Source organism: Cyprinodon variegatus, unplaced genomic scaffold, assembly GCF_000732505.1.
Source record: "Cyprinodon variegatus isolate N-32 unplaced genomic scaffold, C_variegatus-1.0 Scaffold54, whole genome shotgun sequence".
In the NCBI taxonomy this organism is placed as follows: domain Eukaryota; kingdom Metazoa; phylum Chordata; class Actinopteri; order Cyprinodontiformes; family Cyprinodontidae; genus Cyprinodon; species Cyprinodon variegatus.
In genome coordinates this window covers 1193641-1200967 of record NW_015150507.1, presented here as the reverse complement: position 1 = coordinate 1200967, position 7327 = coordinate 1193641, and positions in this window count along the sequence as shown.

Here is a 7327-nt window from a genome sequence, read left to right as displayed (position 1 = left end):
CTGATTACGTCTAACCACAAAGGCTTCCTCAACAAATATCTCATCTTTACAAAAGGGTAAGGTGAAAATATTGTCTAGATCTCATTTTGACATGATGCAAAAGCAGCACAAAGATCAAAGTGGGTCTCACTCGTTCTTCCTTTGCATTTCACACACAAAAAGTGAAACACTTTCAAGAAAACATGAAAGTAAATACTTATCACTCTTTAAAGCAGATCTGTTGCTTATTTGTTGAAAGCCCTTAAACAGAATGATTTTAGTGCCTTGCATAACTGTTTATACCTTTACACCTTCACATTTTGCTATTCTAAATTCACAAACTGCAATATTAGACATTTTTTGCTAGACAGAAAAAGAAATAGCACATGAATAAATCTTAGACAAATAAAAGTCTGAAATATTTGGCTTACATTTATATTTAACCTCCTTGAATCAGTACTTTTAAGAACTAGACTATGGTGCATTTGCAACTGCTAGTCTATTTGCATATGCTTTATTAGAGTTGCACACCTACAGGCTGAAATTGTTTACCCACTCCTCTTTGCAAATTAGCTTAAGCTAAGTATGTTTGGATGAAAATCTCCTGCAAACATCAACTCTTTGGACTTACAACAGATATCCATATAAGTTTAGTTTTGGATTTTGATTGAATCTTTCCAACACATAAAGACATGGCTTTCTTTTTAGCCATTCCATTTTATCTCTAGCTGTATGTTTAGGGTTATTTCCTGTTGAACAGTGAACCACCAACCATATCTAAAGTCTTTTGCATTTTTCTAAATGTTTTTTATTGTTATCATAATGCTGCCAGCACCATAATTCACAGCATGAAATTATACTATGTTCAGGTTGAAATTGTGCCAAAGGTTTCCCCAAATATAGGGTTTTGCATGTTTGCAAATCCAACCATGGTAGATGGCCAACTGCAAACAGAACATATTTTGGTTTTCTTTTAATAGTTATCAGAGTCTGCCAGCTGAGTTGTGGGTCTCTCCAGCTCCTCCAAAGTTACCATTAGACTCTTGGTTGTTAATTAAAACTCTTCTCCTCTTGCATGTCAGGCTAGGTGGTTGGCCTTTCCCTCCATTTTTGGTTGATGGATTTAACAGTGCTCTCTTTGAAGTTCAAAGATTAGGATATTATTTCAGCAAACATTTGAGACCTGCACATAACAAATGAATTCATTTCTACACTAAATTATACTCAAATGGACTCTAGCAATGAGAAGTCACCTGAAGTCGAATGCTTAAACTGGATTTTACATGCTTGTCAAAGTAAAGGGAGGGTGAATGTAAATGTTTCCACTTTTAACATTTATTTGTTAAACATGACATGAAAAAATATTGCACTATTTATTTTATCTCACAGTAGTAAAAATAAATAAAAATCATAATATTGAAAGGAAAAAGTAAAGCAACAGATAAAGGAAGGGAAAGATTTTCAAATGGAAAGCCTCCACTTGCTATCACCCTTTTATTAATTCAACTGTGGCAAGAAAACAAAGCTTCAAATTCACGTTGTGTTACAATGGTAGAGGTCACATAGGCGAGCCCTGCACAGCTCCAGAGCAGCAGCAAAGGGCACAGAACAAAGACTTCACTGTCCACTCTGAATTAACACAGGCTTACATCATCCTGGATTGCAACCTCAGTCAGTCACGAAAATGATGTACACAACGCCACTCAGATAAAAAGTTGGCAGGGCGGGAGATATGTTTTTTTTTTTTTTTTTTAAGGCTGCTTTAAGCTGCAGATAAGAATGCAATCAAAGCAATCGTAACAACTGGCTTACCCTTAAGAATCCTGAAGATCGTGTCAAAAAGTGGCTGAGATTCACTTTTCTTTTCTTTTTTAACCTAGCGGTCTGCAGTCACGCCATATCAGAAAGAACAGTTTACCCTCTCACTTCCCACTCCCTTTCAAGGATTACGGTCATTATAATCATTGTTGCGTTCGCCTCTAATAATATCATTATCCATGTGCAGCCTTGAAAGTGTAATATTGCACTGTGTATCTAATTTGGAATCTGCACAAAGTCAATAACAATTGATTAAATTCAGCTTTACACTTTACGACTTTACAAAGGCAGCACTTTTTCTTAAAATGCTTTAACCACTTTCAGTTGTTTTAATGAGCAAAAAAGGCACATTTCCTCACTTATGGCACATCAAGTTGAAAGAAAGAGTGAATGAAGGAAAAAAAAAAGCAGAAACCAGAGAAACACATCCCCAAAGGAAAAAAAACAACGTTCCTAAACTAGAGTCAATGCAACTAAAGGACTCCTAAAAATTCTGTTTGACCATGAGTCTGAGCCACCTGCTGCTGCATAGCAACCTCAGTCAGACATGAAAATGTTACACATAAAACCACAGATAAAGAGCTGCCTGCAGCCACAGCCGCTTTGAGAAAAGTGCCTGCTCTGAACTGAGATCAATGTAAGGATATGAGGCTGACCTAATCAGATCTGACAGCAAGAAAGTAAGCAAATGGCATTAGCATACACTGGATCAACTTCATATTTAGAAAAGGGCTATTTCTGATTAACTAAGTAATAACAAGGAGGCAAAAAAAAAAAAAAATGAAGAAAATGCATCACTTCTTAGTGTTTGTAAGATTTTGCAGAAATTGGTGTAGATGTGAGCTGGGCCATTAGGTGTTTTTCTCTGTCAGAGTGGATTAGACTGTTCTGCTGCAGATTGAGACAGTGCTTGATTGCTATGAAGCACGGTGTCACAGCAGCGTTTCATAGGTGTGGCTGCACATAGGCGAAAAAGGAGCAGGTGTGATTTAGCACAGGCAATAAAGGGGAAACAAAATGTGGCAGACACACACATGCACAGTCAATGCAGCCAAGAGTGCTGCACTTTCAGGGTGATTTCAGATAAACCAATAAATCTGCTTCAACTACTGTCAAGGCAAAAGATTCTGTGAAGAATTTTACCAGTATGATAGGTATTCATTTTTTTTCTTTTAGTGTATAGTAAAGTATGGCCTATTGACAATATTTTAAATGTATACAGACATGATAGAGGTACTGTGCAAATCGCTTAAGTAACTTAGAGAGAGACTTATTAGGCAAAAAATGCCCAGAATGCAAGAGTTAAACTTACAGCTACAGTCACCCAGCTTGATGAAAGATAATCTAAAAACAAGACACAAAGCAATTAAAAGCCAATGTGATGCAAATACATACTTAAAATCCTACAAGGATTTAAGGCACTCCAAAATTATTCAAACCTTTGGTACAGTTGTGTAAAATGGCTTAAAATAAATTCAACTTTTATATGTATTTAAAACATGTTTATAATTTATGCTTTAAGTTTAGATGAGTAATTGCTGACTTCCTGTTTCTGTTGCATATTCACATGATGTGACACAGAGGCCAATTTCTCTGAGGCACTCTTCAAAATGGGAAAAATGGTTGAATATGTCATTAAAGTAAGGAAATAAAGCACACAAAGAAGTTTAAAGCCCAAATATGACAATAGGTCAAGGGAGTGTAGTATGGAGTCAACACATTTTAATAGCAAAACTATGTATAAGCAGACAAAATGTTTGCTAGGGATGCCTAGAAAAAGCATTTTGTCACATTTAGAAATTCAAATAAGAAATCACAACTGTGATGAAGACTTTAGGGTGAAATGTGTGAGCCATGTACGGAGACCATATTCCTGGATGCGTCCTGTATAGGTTCAACTTCTGGCACATTGACCTTTGACACAGCCCCTCAGTCCTATTTCCTGTCAGCTGACCAAGCCGGTAGCGCTGCAAAGTATTTTTTTATATTTAATTTAAAGTTGCTAGAGAACTATGCCCATCCAAAAACAGCAGTTTCTGTCATCAGCAAAAACTTAAACATATAAAGGTTGATAAACTTATTGGGGGAAAAAAGGAAAATATGGAAAAGCCCCTCGTTTTTAGTATCAAATATGGTGGAGGAGCTATAATGCTGTGGGCAGATTTCTAATCCAAGTCTCATTATATCTTTGAAATACCAGTGAGACCAGTCGGTAGAAAAGCTATGCAAATAATTAAGCACTGATCAGTTGGCAAAAGAAGAAATCTACAGTATAAACATCAGGGGAGCTAAATATTGTGTCACAGAGAGCTAAAACATTATTTCTTAGTATGTAATTTCATCCTTAGAGGGTAGTTTGTATTTTTCATTTTTTTTTTTTTTTTTTTTAGTGGAGGATTTAGGGTTTAAGAATTTAACATATCTTCAGAATTGAGAGATTGGCGTGAAAGATATCATAAAGCGCAGTCTTGAATGTTTACACATAAATATCTCTTCTGTAGGTAAAAAGTGGACTAACTAAAAAAGCATTTCAAAAACTTCAACAATGTTATTCTGAGCGTATGTGCTGATATCTCACATTGTTCTGCTGTAGATCTGTGTTCCTCAAAATGACATGTTGTCTTCAAAATTCCTGGAATTCAGTGACTTTGCAAGCTACAAAGGGCGACTGTCTTAACATTACAAAGCAGGATCATGTGTGGAAAGTAAAAGCCCGATGCCATGCTTTATGCCCCCCTTCATCTCACTTCAGCCCACGCGTCCACCCACCAAAGTAGCAAGCCAATCATCACATGGACTGCCCTGTCAGGGGGATGAAGAGCCTGAACAGGGAAGAGGGCAGTGGTAACACAGCTGCCCGGCATGACCCGCGCAAAAGATAGTGCCCATATACTTTCTGACAGCCAGATTAATGAAACCCTATAGGAGCTCCTCTGTAGGCCTCCCAAAAGCCTGACGGAGACAGAATAGTCTAACCAGCGCCATTCATTACTGCGGGTATACAGAGCAAAGAAAGAGCACACACAGCACTGACAAACTAGCTCCTTGTGAGTAATAGCTAAAGAACTCATAAAGGAATACATACACATTTGTTGTGGATGCAGTAAATCTATGCCACTCTTTTTATGACTATCAAAAATCTGGCTTGCGCCCTGTAAAAATAAATCAGGCATGCATGTGGCGCAGCAATGATGTGCAGTTATTTGGGAGTCAGCTATTTCATATGTTCAGCGAAAGGAGGCTTCCGATTAATTTTGTTTGTCTCACTCTCTCTTGCTCGTTCTCTCTCTTAGTAATGCAGATTAGTGGCATTGAATGCAAGGCAAAGAGAAAACCAGTTCCTTAAAGATACAGGATATCATATTCATAACTCAGATGGAAAACAGCAGGTTTGCAATAAGGCAACCAACAGAGCCTGTGCCTGTGCAAATAGATAGAAACCTTTTGATTTTAATGCAACAGCCCAGACATTTTTTCAAATTAGGTTCTACTAAAAAGTTATCCATTGTTATTATATCATCTGCAGTTGCTAGCTATTTTATTATGTTTCGATATTGTAAATTTAAATAAGTTTTTCCACACCTCTAGGTTTATGCGAATAAATGTTTTTGAAACTTCAAATTTCTCACTATAGATATTTTTACACAGGTAATGCAGGTAGGAGGCAGTGTACCACCAGTCATCGTCCAATGTGAAATAAGACTAAACTAAACATGAAGACTGGTCTGAGTAATTGCGAATATATAAATAAAGCTATATGGCATTAAAACAAATCCAAAAATATATTGAAACCTCCATGTTTTATTTCACATGCTTTTTACACCTCCTAACTGAAACACTACATGCTATTTTTTAGTACTTTCAGTCTTTTTTTCAGTTTTTATACAGTCTGCAAATTTCCACAAATATGCATCCTCACATAAAAATGTATTTGAGTCATCTTAAAAGTAAAGGTCCATGTCTTCCTTGCCCTATTTTTGGAAATTATATTTATCCCCCAAGAAAAAAAATGACTGTAGCTGTAATCTAATGAAGCCACTAACCCTAACCGTGACCTACTGTAGACAAAGTTGACAACTTTTAAGTGGAGGTTTGCATAGGATTGAGGTGCAGGAAGGTTTAGTATTTCACAAATACCTTTTTATTTATATATAAAATAGGATATTAATTCCAAGTCTCCTTGAGAGAGGCTGGACATTTTTCCACTCTGATGTTGCCCCTAGTGAGAGGTGGCGGGAGTGGGCATACTTGTTGCCCCTCATCTTGGTGCCTATACATGGGGGTCTACTCCAGTGAGCTAGAGGGTGGCCTCCCTCGCATACATGTGGGAGGATGGGTTCTTACTGTTACTGTTTGGATTACCCACCGTTTTTGGAGTCCTCAGAAGGAGTACTGGAGAGCCCTTCCTTGGGAATCACTTGTTCTTGTGGGGGACTTCAATGGTCTTGTGGGCAGCAACAGTGAGACCTAGGGGGGCGTGGTTGAGAGGAATGGCCCACCTGATCTGAACTCGAGTGTTGTTCTGTTGTATGACTCCTGTGCTCATCGTGGATTGTCCATAACAAAGACCATGTTCATGCATAAGGGTGTCCATATGTGCTCTTGGCACCAGGACAACCTAGGCCGTAATTCAAAGATCGACTTTACTGTTTTTTCATCTGCCCTGCGGCCACAAGTCCTGGACACTTGGGTGAAGAGAGTTGCAGGGTTCTCAACCGACCACTACCAGGGGGTGAACTGGCTCCAATGGTGGGAGAGCTTTTACTCCCACCTCCAAAAGAGCTCTGAACACATTTCGAGGAAGTCTGAGTGGACCATGTTCCATGCCTCTATTGATGAGGTGGCTAGTCGGAGCTTTGGCCTAAAGGTTGTCATTGCATGTTGCAGCGACAACCCCCGAACACACTGGCGGACACCAGCGGTGAGGGAGGCTGTCAAGCTGACAAAGGAGTGCTATAAGGCTTCTGGAAGCAGCTGATGTGTACCAGCATACAAAGCGGCAGGCGGGTCGGTTGGTCGCTGAGCCAAAAACTCAGGCATGGGAAGAGGCCATGGAGAAAGACTTCTGTGCGGCTTTGAAGTGTTTCCGTTCTACTATCTGGTGTCTCAGGAGGGGGAAGTAGTGCAGTACCAACACTATTTATAGTGTGGGTGGTGTGCTGCTGACCTCAACTTGGGACGTTGTGGGTCGGGCAAAATACTTCAATGACCTCCTTAATCCCACCATGTCTTCCATTGAGGAAGCAGAGCCTAGGGGCTCCGGGTCGGGTTCTCCCATCTCTGGGGATGGCCGAGTTAACTGGTGTGGTTAAAAACCTCCTTGGAAAGGCCATGGAGGTGGATGAGATACGCCCTGACTACCTTAAGGCTCTGGATGTTGAGGGACTGTGTTGGTTAACGTGACTCTGCAGTATTGAGTGGACATCAGGGGTAGTTTCTGGATGGATGGATGGATGGATGGATGGATGGATGGATGGATGGATGGATGGATGGATGGATGGATGGATGGATGGATGGATGGATGGATGGA